Below are 12,354 nucleotides of genomic sequence, written 5' to 3'. Positions count from 1 at the left end.
TGGTGTGAAGGGTAATTACAAAGAAGGGCAGCAGCTCCCCACAGGCTCTGGAAACGAGGACAGTTTTGAACAATTCATCTCATACACATTGTCCTGGGAAGAACAGAGGCACAGGGGCCATGGAGGTGGTGCTAATCCTGCCCTCCTTAGCGCTCAGTAGTGGCTCTACACACCGTCCGCCTGCACCATCTGGGGAGCCAGCTGGAGAAGGGACCCTGAGGTTTTCCTTTGGCTCCTCAGGCCTTGCACACCTGCCAGGTCAGACTCCATGGGAGGCAAAGAGCAAAGAGCCTCGCCAACAGAAAGCAGGCATTATGAATGCATCTGTTTCCCCAGTTCAGCACGGCAGCTGGACTGGGGATTAAATATATTGGCAAACAGTATGACAACTGATGTTACCACGTAGGGACACAGTAGTGCTTGAGCAACATGAATAAATTACTGGGACTTCGAAAATGCAGAGTCATAACTGCAATGAGGCTGGTCATGTGATGGTGGATGGCGGCAGTGACTGAGGCGAGCTCAGGAGCTCAGCTTTTCCAGTACTGAAGAAGGTTCTTTTCCTCCTGGGAAGCTTGGAAGAAACGGAGCCACAGGAAGGCCATGGGTCTGCTCTCTGCCCACAGCCAGACAGGCTGTGCTGCCAGCCGGAGCCTGGGCTCCGAACTCCAGCAAAAGGCGGAGATGAGAGGCCTCCATCTCCAAATCCCAAAATAGGCCTTTCCATGTGCTTAGGCAACTTCGTTTCTTCAGAACATTTGCTTTCCATCTCAAGTCAGCTTCAATGATACTTGCAGAATTTTGCAATCTTTCTTTGAAAGGCAGAGTTCACATAGAGAGAATGAAGATTCAACATGGATAGATCAATAGGGTTTTCACCTCACTGAAGCCCATTGACTAGATTGATGGAGTTTGGGGCCCAAACCTAAAAAAGTTGTGGGGGGTGTGTGTGTGTGTAGCCATGTGAGTGTGTGCACATGAGCGTGAGCTTGTGTGTTTACCCCCACTCTTCTTATTGAAGCAAAGAAACCCAACTACTCAGATCACTGATAAAGTAGTGAAATCCTCTTATTGAGAGCAATGGCTGTTAGATTCATCATAGGTGAAACTATGCATCTTTTGCGTTTCAGAAGGGAAAGTTATAGAAGCCCTTCACTCTGTTCAGTGCCCCACAAAAGGGCTTCAAAGTTATTCCCCAGGACATCACAAGCTCCCTTCCTGGAAGCTTTTTTCCGCCTAGATTGACTACTTTTCTTTGGGAATGATACTGCAGTTGCCAGGGACACCTGTTTCAAACCATCTACTCCTTGTTCCTGTTTGCAAAGGTGAATGACTACTTATCTGGAATGTCCGTCACCTCTTGTTTCTTCATTCTTCCTGAAATTTCACCTCAATAGTGTACCTGACCTCTCCACGCCTCGACTTGAAACACCAGTGAGGCCAGTTCATCTGAGGAAGTTTTATTCTCTGACACCTACCAGTTACTGTAAGACATGTGACATCTTTTATCTCTAATCCTGAATTTAAACAAACAATAGAGTAAAGCGGTTAAGAACACAGGCTTTAGAATCAGTTTTCCTGGCTTCATAATCCCAGTCGTCCGATTAGCTAGTTGTGTGGATTTGCATAAGTAAATTCATTTTCCCTGTGCCTCAGTTTCTTTATCTGTAAAATGGGAATAATAACAGCACCTACCTCATCAATTTTTGTGAACATTCAATGAGTTAACACAATGTAAGATGATTAGAAAGAAATGGGCACACAGTAAGTGCTCAATAAAAGTTACCTTTTATTATCTGCACAATTTTGCCAGGTGTGCATGATTCCAGTATTCTAAGTGAGGAAGCTAGCCTGGAGATGTGTCAAAGCCACAGAGTAAATGGCAAAACTCCATCTTAAATCCAGAAATACCATTCTCCAGAGCCTATGCACTTGCCACACCACATGCGACTCTCAGCTCAGTGGCATTTACAGTCAGGCATTTGTTCTAAGCCTTGATCAACTTCCAGGAATAATTAAAAGTTGGCAACATAATAGTCAATTGACAATGGTTTGATAACAGTTATGGTTATAACAGCCTTTGTTTCTCTGCTCTAGTGCCAGCACAACCCTCACCTCCCACCCCCACCACAAGCCATTCCAAGAGAGAAACGCATATTTTTCATGGCTTCTGCATAGAAGACATGCAGGGAAAAAAAGAGCAAAATAAGAAAAATGGGTAAGGAGGCTATATGGAGAAGACTTCTCATTTTCTTAAGAGAAAAAGTGTCTTATATTTAATTTTTTTTAATCTTTCCTTATGAGGCTTTTTTTTTTTCCATTTTGTTTCTTATCCGATTTCTCTCTGAAGATTTGGAAGAGTTGCACAATACATTTAATCCTTTGTTTCTTTGGAAAAATAGAAGCTTTTCAAATTATCATAGGTTATAAATCATTCCTTTATGGTTTGTGCTGTGGGTCCTTAATAAATCCTTGCCTACACAAAGTCACAGAGGCATATTTTTTGCTGTATCCATTAACTCCACTTTGACCAAAGAGAAATTAGCACATGTATTTTGCTTTCTCTTCTCCTCCCTCTATTCTGCTGCCCCATTTAGCTGATGATATTATCTTTTTAGTGTTTGTTTACCAAGTCCATAGGAGCAGCCCACCCCAGGTGCTAGCAATAAAGACATGTATTGTTCTTGAGAAAATTTTAAAACAATAATAAAACCAACTGGAAGTCAGTCTGGTCATTATTACCACAATGCTCCAATAATACAAGATCAGTGATAACATATTCTTTCTTATATGAAGAGATCACCCCACTGCCACCTACCCCTTTGTGTGCCTCTACCAGTTATTTTATCAGCTTTACATAATATCTTTAAACATTTCAATGTAAAAGGGGAGAAAACCAGCCAAATAATATAATAAACCATTCTTCTCTCTCATTATCTCTTTCCAGTATTTGTCAGGGTTTACAAGATTTGTGGTGTTCTAGAGCCATATTCTTCATATTTATTTTTTGTGCAATTATACAGATTCCATATATACCACATTTTTCCATATTTACCACTTATCTCCTGATTGGCTGAAGTTTAGCCTTAAGTCATTTTTGAAATGATACATGGAATCAGAATCCCCTGCATTCTAACATGCTCAAAAATGTCTGTTGTCTTAATACAGGAATAATATTTTAGCTGGGTATGAAATTTTTAAATGCTAACCACTATTTTCTGTAAAAAACTCTGAACTTGGACTGTTTTTTTTTTTTTCAACTGAAATTTTTCTTTTACTTGGCATTTGTATTTATCATTCTAGGTTAAATGTTTCTGGAACATAGCATGACCTTTTAAACTGTAGATTCTTCTTTTATCCCCAAAATATTCTTGGTATTTTTCTGAATAATTATCTCCATTTTTCCTCCTTAGAATATCAGCGATGCATATCACTTCTGTCTATTATTTTTTCACTAACCTTTTAAACTCTTTGCTTCCACTTCAATGTGCTCATTTTTATCAGGCCTCTTACTGTATTTTCATCATTGTCCAGGCTCTGTTGGGCTGCTAATAGCTTTGCCTTTAGTTCTAGAGTAGTTTGATTTATATTCTATTTCTTTTTTGCTTTGACTCTTTCCTGAAATCTGCTATCTCACAGTTCATCTCCTCATACTTTCTAACCATCTCTCCTTGACCTCTTATATTTCTGCTTTGTCTCTTCTCTATATTAGAGCAATTGCCTTGTGACATTTTTCATGAATGGTGAAATACGTGGTTACAATTTTCCCCTGTAATTTATTTCTAGTGAGTATTCTTTTATCAGCAATTCATTTCTCATTTCCTGTTCTTCTCTTTTCTAGTAATGACTTCATATATATATATATGAAGTCTTCATATATATATATATATATATATATATGCTGATTTTTTAATTTTTTAGCATTTGAATGAGGTAAATTTTTCAAGAACTAATTATATGAATGAGGATCAGGTGGGGCAGGAGCCAGGCCATGTCTCCTAGTGTTCCATAGTAGAATCCATAGGATCTTTGAGAATTTACTTTTCCCTAGCTGTAGAGACAGTTGTAGGGATGTTGATAATGTAAAGACCCCTGCAGTGCCACCCATCACCACAAGGAGAGACTTCCTGCAAGCTGTATTCCCTATGGAATTTCTTGTTTTGCCCCCTTCTTCATTTCTGAGAACAAAACTAAGCAGGGGGAATACTTCCACACCAACCAGTAAAGCTTGTTCCCAATTTCCTGGCAAGGATCTTAGTCTTGCACCTCTAAGTGAGGTCCTACCTTAGAAAAGCACACTGATTTCTGGGATCTATCCAGAGGGACATCAAATTCCTCCCATCCCTCTGAGCACCACCATTGTTATATTCCTTCACCTACTCTGTTGTTCCAAATGTATGCTAGCTTTCACTTTTATTTAAGACATATGTAAGAGAGATATCATGTTTCCATTTCTCATTCTTTTCTTGTTGCTTTTGGATAAGCCAAAAGGAGGAGAGGGAAATGCCAACATTAAATGGAAGGCACCGGATATTCTTATGAAAGAACCAATTTTGCAACTCAAAATGACATTTAGAGAGCAATCAAAAGATAGAGAGAAAAAGGAAATTCAACATCCCAGCAGAAAATCCGTTGTTCATCAAGAAAACCATAGTAGTCACTACACACTCTTGGGTTCTGGCTTGCTTTACAGACTGCTTGCTATTTCTATCAAGATGACTATGTTATCTTCTTTGGCATAACTTGTTAACAAGGAAGTTATGTTACTTCAGTCCCCCATATATGTCATTATAACAAATACTGCAGACCCAATAGCAATTGCCATACATTTTAACTCGTAGAAGTAGAGAATAGAATGACGGTTGCCGAGGAAATGGGAAATCATTGATTAATGTGTATGAAGTTTCAGTTATGCAAAGTGAATATGTTCTAGAGATCTTCTGTACAACAACAGTATCTACAGTTAACAATCACGATTTATGCGCCATTAAATATGAAGATAGTTTTCATGTTAACTGTTCTTATCACAACACACACACACATACATACACACACAAACACAGGACATTTTTGGAAGTGAAGGTTATGTTCAGTACCTTGGCTTTGGTGATGATATTGCACATGCATGCATCTATCCAAATTCATCAAGATGTATACATTAAATGTGTGGATTTTTTGGTATATCAATCATACCTCAATAAAGCTAAAACACAAAAATAAAGCTTTCTTTTTTAATAGCAATGAGACTATGACATATGTCATGATAGTATTAAATATATTGATTTTTATTTAAAAATAAAATTATAAAGTGAGGACAGAATCATTCAACAGGGCAGAAGAATTAGCTGACACTGACTGTCAGCCTTTTTTCATTTGTGAGTGACAGGAAGGCTAGTGAGATGAGAATTTTCACTGCTGAAAGCATCACAAAAATAGCTGTCACACTTGACATTAATGTTAATTGTGGGCACGCTGAATCTTCTGACAGATTTTCTGCAGCCAATAATTTAGTAAAAGGTGCTCTGCTTTGGAAAGCCAAGAATGTCAGCTAAAGGTCAGTCCCCAGGGCACTGCAATGCCCCCTTTCTGTAACAAGATGTTAAAATTGGACTATTTCTGCCTCAGTCTAAAATTGAAGAAAGCAAACAACAGGTACTATGAACCCTTATATTACAAAGTGCAGGGCAAGACCACCTCTGCAGAACTTGCAAAGCAAATGATAAGACATCAGAATTGGCATGGTTCACTTACCAACCCTCCTGAGGGTAAAAGGATTAAAGTTTAAAGGGATTACAAAGCAAAATTACTGCAGCCAGTTCTGGAAGACTGTAATATTTTTCTCTTTCCATGCTAGAGAGGTAGAAGAGCACAAGTAAGGGAAGCATCTAGTGAACAGCTAAGAGCGTTTGACCTTGACTGCCTGGCTTATCTGGGGTCCAAGGCTGGTATCCGAATCATGCCTGAAAAAGTCTGAGGCAAGAAGCTGAAATCCATGACTCCAAGGAAAAACCCTACACAGGAAACAAATGGCAATTCTTGATGGGGCAAGAATTTGTGAGCATTTTCAGTGATGAGATGTAGACTATATGGGGAAGAAAGCTGACCTGGAGCTGCCTTAAAGTTAACTCAGCTCAGAAGATCCCCTGATGGAACCCTAAAAGAGAGAATTAGCATGGGATGGGCCACTGGATATGCAGGGGCTGAGACTCAAATGACGACAATTACAACTAGAGAGCCCCAGCAGAAATATTTCTGTGGAAGCCACAAAAGCAGCTGAAAGAAAACTAATCAGTGTTGGGGATCCTGCCATAAACAGAAGGAACCAGTGACAGAATTTCATCTGCACAGAGGCAACGACTGTTCAGTATTACCATAGATTAGTTTTGCTGGTTCTAGAACCTCATATAAATGTGTTCATATAACATGTACTCTTCCATGTCTGGCTTATTTTGCTCAGAAAAATGTTTTTGAGATACATTCATGATGTTGCATGTATCAGTAGGTTATTTTTCTTCCTTATTGCTGAGAATATCCCATTATGTAAATACAGTCTGATGTGTTTTATCTAGAAGACCTATATACTTTCTTTTTACATTTGAGTCTATCCTCCAATTTGAGCTACTGCTTTATATACAGTGCAAAGTATGGACTGAAGTTCCTTTTTTTTCCATGCAGATATCCAGTTGTCCTTATACCATTTCTTGAAAAGACTCTCATTTGCCCATTAAAGTACGCAGCTACTTTTGCTGCATAACAAATTACCACAGAAACTACTGGCTTAGAACAAGGCTTTTACTTTGCTAATTTATGGGTCATGGATCCAAGAAAGGCTCTGCTGGACAGTTTATTCCTGGAGTTTCTCATGCAGATACATTTAGACACTACATGGGACTGCAGGAATCTGAAGGCTCAATTAGGCTCAGTATCAAATATGGTTCATTTACATGACTGGTGTGCTGGCTGGCTGCCGGGAGCTCAGCTGACAGTGTCAACCAAAATATTTACACACGACCTCTCCAGCATGGAAGCAACAGGGTAGTCAAACTTCTTACATAATGACTGGTTTCCCACAGAAGGAGTGTCCCAGGAGAACCCAGCAGAAGGTGTGTTGTCTTTTATGACCTACTCTCAGAAATTATACAGTGTCATTTCCATCATATTCTTTTGGTCAAGACAGATGCAGTACCATACAGATTCAAGTGAACCCCACATTCTGGTGGGAGATGTATCTAAGATTTCATAGTCATCTTTAAAACAATAACATCATATATGTGTGAGTCTATTTATGGACTCTTTTATTCCATTTTATTGATCTATTTGTCTATCCTTACATCAATAATAATATCTGATTATAATAATTTAAGGTAAGTCTTGAAATTAAGTACTGTAAGTTCTTTATTTTTAAAATAAAATGGCTATTTTTATTAAAATAAAATTGGCTATTCTAAGTCCTTTGCACTTTCATATAAATCAGTTTGTCAGTTTCTATTTTTAAAAACTGCTTGGATTTCAACTGGTATGAATCTATAGAACAATTTGGGAAGAGTTGATTTTTTAACAACATGAAATCTTACAATCCACAAATGGTATATTTTTCAATGTATTTAGGTCTTTTATTCCCTTTTGCAATTTTTTTTTGTATTTTGTTTAGAGGTCTTACACTTCTTTCATTAAATTTATTCTTCTGTATTTTATATTTTTGATATTACTGACAATGTAATTGACCTTTAATTTTCCAATTGTTTCTTCCTTGTGTATAGAGATGCAACTATTTTTGTATATTGACCTCGAATCCTGCAACCTCTCTAAATTCACTTATTAATTCTAATACATCCAATACAATGTTGAAAAGAAGTTTAAGAGTGAACATCCTTGCCCTGTTCCAAAATTTAAAGATCAAATTTTAAATTTTGCTTATTATTTAATCCTTGTTTTTCTGCTTCAATCTCACTCTTCCTTCTTCTGGGAACTCCAATTACACATAAGTTAGACAAATTAATATTGCTCCACAGATTTCTGACACTTTGTTTTTTCAGGCTCTTTTCCTCTAATTCAATTTGGATAGTTTACTCATATTTTCTCCTAAAGTGTTCAATCTTCTCTTAAGCTCATCCAATGAATTTTTCATTTCATATTTTTTTCAGTTCTAATTTGTCCATTTGACTCTTGTTTTATAATTCTAATTTCTCTATTGAGATTACCCATCTGTTCATTAAATAACACTATTTTCCTTTAAATAATTGAATATATTTATAATAACTGTTTTAGTTCTTTCTGCTAATTCCAACATCTCTGTCATTTCTGGGTATGTTTCCATTGATTTTTTTTATACTGGTACAGGGCACATTTTCCTACTTCTTTCTTTAAAGCCAGAGCAGCCCAGCATCTGAGTTGTGGCCCTTCTGGGGTTTCAACTAAATACCTGGAGTTTCAGCAAGTTCTCACTATTTTGGTTGGTCAGAATACTAATGCCACCCTGAACTCTGTGATCCCCAAAATCTCAGCTCAGCCCATAGTTTGCTTAGTGGCTGCTGGCTGTCGGGCTTTGCAAATTCTCTCTCTATACATACAGCTTAGTATTTACCTAAAGATTCAAGGGGACACCTATGCAGATTCTGAAGCTTCTTTTCTGAGCAGCTGTCTCCTTTTAGGTAACCATTTCTACAAGTTCCAGCCTCAGCAGTCCCAAATTCGGGCTCCTCAGTTCAGTGTGACTGTCATACTTTGCCAGGGTTCCAAATTCCTATGCCAGGGTCTGAAGGTGCCTTCAGTCAGAAATTGAGGGTAATCATGAGGATTATGTGTTTTCCTTCTCTTGTGGATTACAGCCATTGTTCCCTGTTGTCCATCACTTGAAAACAGTCGCTGCATATATATTTATACATTTACAGTTGTGTACAATGGAAGAGCTAGTCAAGTACCAGTTACCATCATGGCTGGAAGGGCCAATGACATTTTATAATCTAAAATTGCCTGGAGACATCAGCAGCTGGCTGAGATTTTAACCTAGTTACAGAGGTGAAATATCCACAATGTTGGAGATAATGAAATAAACTGGTTTTCTACTTGCACCCTATAGTGTTCGACTAATTCAATATACCAGTTACATTACCATTCAAAAAATTTATATATGTGGGATAAGAAATAGAGTCTGTGTGTGGAGCACCAATACTGTACTTTAATTAGGGAACAGAGGAAATGCTGACCCATAAAACATTGACTGTAAAGGAATAAATCTGGAGTGGTTCAGGGCAAGGGTAGCCCTGAGGTTGGACTCAGTCCCAACTCTATTCCTTATTGAGCAAGTCATTTAACCTCTCAAAGTAAATGTCCCCTACCATTACAGTTGGATTATAATACTGACCCCTCCATTTAATCATGAGTAGCAGATGTGAAAGTATTTGCAAAATCTCCAAAAATGCTAATTTTCGTTGATAGAAACTTGACTTATGAATTATACAAGGTAGAGAAACAAAAGCTGTATGCTAGAATGAGGATACAGATTCTATTCCCAAATCTGCCTTCTCTCAGCATATATAATACTAGCAGCTCCCATTTGTTCAGTGCCTACTACATGCCTGACGTTATTTTGGAGATTTTAGCATATTTATTTTCCCCAATAGACTTGAATGACAGGGATTAACATCTTGATTTTGCAAATCAGGGAACTAAGACTATGCAGTTAAGAAACTTGCTCAAGGTCAAATGGCAAGTCAAGAAATCAAACTCAGACCCTTGTGTCTACAAAAGCTAAATTTCTGCCATTATATCACACTGACCCGGGACAATCACTGTTTCTCTAGGCCTCAGAACTCTCCCCCGTGAAATGAGGATTTTGAGCTACCTGGTAAGTATCCCTTCTCATCTAAACATGCAAAACTGCAACATCATTTTCTAATCTTACTAAACCTAGGGAGTAAAGAAGTCTAATCTAACTCTAAATGCATATATTCAGAAATGTTGAATTCTAGGAGTATGTTTGACTGATTTTAATATGCAGCTTCTGATCTGTTATTAATAAAGGCTTCAACTTGAACAATGATTTTCTTATCTTATTCTAATCAATCACACAGGATTTGGGGCTCAACTTCTTTTCTCCTCTATGCCGGTCACATACACAGTGCATTTCTAGCTGTATCATCTGTCATTGCTTGTCATGGAGGAAATATGTCCTAGGTGGGTATATTTGAAGAAGAGTCCCCAGATTTATTCTGATATGCCCTCTGCCCACTGAGATAATCTGAATAGTATTACTGTGCTTTTGTGCACAGCTCAGGTCATACAGCAGACATATATTATTTTATCCTATGATCATTAGTACTAATCACCATTTTATCTCTCTGTTTTTTTCATGTATACAATCCATGGCAATAATATTACTAATTTGCAGAATTGGTCTGAGAAGGGAGAAAAGGGAAAATACTCATCTCAACGTCTGCTTTGACAAGATTTGAAATGGGGACACGGTGGGAGGAAGAACACACTTCTGCCTCCCATGTGAAAATAAAGGGACCAGCCTTTGAGACAGCAAGAGGTCACTCTACAAGCATCAGTGGACAGAGGGCATATTTGAATAAGCACATCAAAACACCCACCAAAGAGACATTTGCCCCCTTCCTTGACAATCACCATACTCAGTGACAGATGACACTGTTGGATCTGCACTGTGTATGTGAGAGCCATTAAAGAAAAGAAAGCATTGAGCAATGTGGCCAGTGAAACTGATTGTATGACAGGTTCAGGAAGAAGACAGAGTTGTTTCCAAATGTTTCTGCTATGTGTAGGGAGGTAAAGAAGTGCTGACAGCTCCTCATTGCAGACTTTCTCCCAGTAGAACCTGGAGATCCAATGGGGACCTAAACTCCCAGGTTTTTCTGGTCCGAAGAGTCCTTAATATTCTCTAGCTTTATTCTCCAAAGATGATGAGAAACTGACCAGCAGTGATGCACTAACTTGGCTGTCACCTCCAAAGCAATCATTTCTTTCTGAATATCAGCCACAAGGGTCACTCACAAATCATCTGGCTGAAATGCAGGCTTTTAAGGTGCTCTGCCTCCTACAGAAATTCAGTCAATCTCTACCTCCAAGCTGACCTCTTTTTCAATCTCTTGAATTTAAAATTAATGCAGCATCACTGTTTACTGCATGATTGAAGACTCCAAACTCTGAAATGTAATCATATGCAAAATGTTAGCAGGGCAAAAGATCAAGGACATGTATAAGACAATTTGACACATGCAGAGGCCAAGTCAAAAAGGCCAAGTCGCAAAATAAATTGCAACTAGCAAGGGCATGAAAGAGCACCAGGGCCATGCTTTATAAATATATTATAAGTGTGAGCAAAGTAAAGACTCCTTAATTATTGTGGTGGGAAAGAGAACAGAACAAGAGACAGCAGCAAATTGTTGAAGGTATTAAGCACTGTCACCATCATAAGATATATATCAAATGCTTGTGGAAAGTATTACTTTAACTTCAGTTTTGCCAAAAAAAAAAAAGGATTCCAATAATCAGAATTTCTTTCAATTACTATACTTGAAAGAAAAAGAAAAGTCAGCTTGATTAGAAAGTACTTTATCAACTGCTTACTGGACATTTCCGGATGTCTCAAAGTCATTGAAACTCTACCTATACAAAACAAAAATCATCACTTTTCCAACAAAAATTCTTCTCCTGGGATCTGGAACAGGATGGTGGAGTAGAAGATTCTGAGCTCACCTCTTTCCACAGACACACCAAAATTACAACTGCTTACAGAACAACTATCTATCTCTCACAGTGACCTAAAGACTAGCGGTAAAGATTTTCCACAACTAAAGATATGAAGAAAGAGCAACAACAAAATGGGCAGGAGAGGCAGAAACGTGGTCTAGCCAGGATCCACACCCCTAGCAGGGTGACCCACAAGTGGGAGAAAAATCACAATTGTGGAGTTCTCCCAAAAAAGCCAAGAGTCTGATTCCCACACAGGGCTCCCTGGCCTGGGGATCCTGCACAGGGAAAATGAGGCCACAAAATGTCTGGCTTTAAAAACCAGTAGGCCATTGATTTAGAAAAGCTTAAGGACTGTAGGAAATCAATACACTGCTCTTAAAAGTGTACGCACAAAATCTTACATGATCTGAGACCCAGCTCAGAGGCTGCAGTTTGAAAGGCACCTGGGTCAGGCCCATTTGCTGAACCTAGAGAGCCTCCCAGAGAGGCAGGAGGCAACTGGACTCCCCCCAAGGATTGAGATGCTGGCAGCAGCCATTTGGGGGATCTTGTTCTACCTTTCTGACAGCAGCACTAGTGGGCACCATTTTGGAATCCTCCATCTAACCTGTTAAGCATCAGGGGCCGGCCCCACCCACC

The sequence above is a fragment of the Vicugna pacos genome, chromosome 14, assembly GCF_048564905.1.
Source record: "Vicugna pacos chromosome 14, VicPac4, whole genome shotgun sequence".
Lineage (NCBI taxonomy): Eukaryota > Metazoa > Chordata > Mammalia > Artiodactyla > Camelidae > Vicugna > Vicugna pacos.
Note: the sequence above shows the minus strand (reverse complement) of the source record.